Below are 1,654 nucleotides of genomic sequence, written 5' to 3' on the forward strand. Positions count from 1 at the left end.
TATCTTATATTTTTGCCCTTTTGTAGACATAAGGCTATACCACAGAGCGGATGAAGTGGAGAGCTCTGCAATGCTTCTAGGACAGTGACTCTCAACTAGAGTCCTGGGATACCTTAGCATCCTTGCAAGGGTACCACAGGGTACCATGCAACACTTAGAACAAACTTTATAACAGCTTTTGAGGGAAAGAATAATGTAATGCATGAGGGTAAATTGAAAATGAAATGAAATGCACCATAGGTTCACCAGACTGACCTAATCTCTCTGCGGTTAGATAAGATTTTTCTAGATCAGCAATTCTTAGTCAGGGTGCTGAGGCACATGGAGATGCTTTGGGATCCTTGGGTAACTAGTGCCTCCTGATCCTGGGGGGGGGGGACCAGCAGCCGATCGCTGATCACAGGGTGTGGGGGGGTCCCCCAGCGGCTGATCAAACCTGAAGTGCCAGCAAACCAAATGTGCCAGCAGCACTTCTCTTGGTGCCCTCACAGTCTCAGGGGGGGCACCAGCCATGACCCCCCCACACTCCCCTGCTGGCATGGGCCAGTCTCGGGGCCCCCTCCGTGCCCTCCCTATGCCTACAAAGGGTGTTGCACGTTAGAACTGTTAGGTGTGCAAACATGATTCACAAGACAAATCCAGAGGGCACGTCCAGACAAGTGTGGCCCTGCAGTATATGGTGCTGCAAACACATCTACAGCACCCCAGCTAGACGTCCAGGGGTCAAAAAAAACGTGCGGAAAAAACCCCCAAACGGAGCAGCAGGCGCTTGGGCAGTGTGTGCTGCTGAAAAGCGGAGCTGGGTTACCCCGAGCCATGCTGTGGCTGCCAGCCTGGCTCCGCACTGCAGCTGCAGCCCTGGAAGGCCCCAGGACAGACTGCCTAGCCCAGTGCTGACCCCAACCTCCCCTACCCCGCCCCGGGTAACTTGCCGTGTGGGCTGGGAGTGAAGAGCTGTGCTGTGGAAATGGGGCCAGAAATGGGGTCATGCTGAAGAAAAGTGTGGAAAGCGCTGCTCTTGTACTTCTCTGTAGCCAAAAAACGAGTGAAAACAAAGGCGGCATATTCTGAGGGGGGTGTGAGTCTAGCAAGGGTGCGTTTAAAACGTCTGTCCTCCAGTCTACAAGACGCTGAGAGGCACGGCTGTAGGAGTCAGGCTCGCAGCCGGCTGCTGAAGGGAGCTCTGTAGTAGGCAGGTCTTCAGGGCTGAACACGATGTCCCGGCGCAGGGTTAGGCTAGCGAGTGTCTCCGAGGGCCCCGCTTCAGCTTCAAATGAAAGCTGGCTGGAAACCAGCTAGGCCGCCGTCATATGTTCAAGCACTGTCACAGCCGGCTGGCTCCTTTTATAGCCGGACAGTCACGCTTCTCCCGCGACTATTACTTTGGCCGTGCGGCCGCTCCAAGTTTATCGCGCGCTTCCCCCGGGACTTGCGCGGTAAGTGTAACGTGCGGCGGCAAGGCAAAGCCAACGCGCAGGGGAAGGCCCGCGCGGCTGCGTCTCAGCCTGGGCGACAAGCGAGGCCGGCGTCAGCGCAAAAGCCCCTGCGGTGCCCAGCTGGGGGCGGGGCGGGGCGGGGCGAGAGGGAGCGGACTGTGTCTTCAGAGCGGGAAAGCCGAGAGAACGAGGAGGGTGGGGGCGCTGGCGGGCAGGCC

This window comes from Alligator sinensis, unplaced genomic scaffold (genome assembly GCF_000455745.1).
Source record: "Alligator sinensis unplaced genomic scaffold, ASM45574v1 scaffold1102_1, whole genome shotgun sequence".
Classification (NCBI taxonomy): domain Eukaryota; kingdom Metazoa; phylum Chordata; order Crocodylia; family Alligatoridae; genus Alligator; species Alligator sinensis.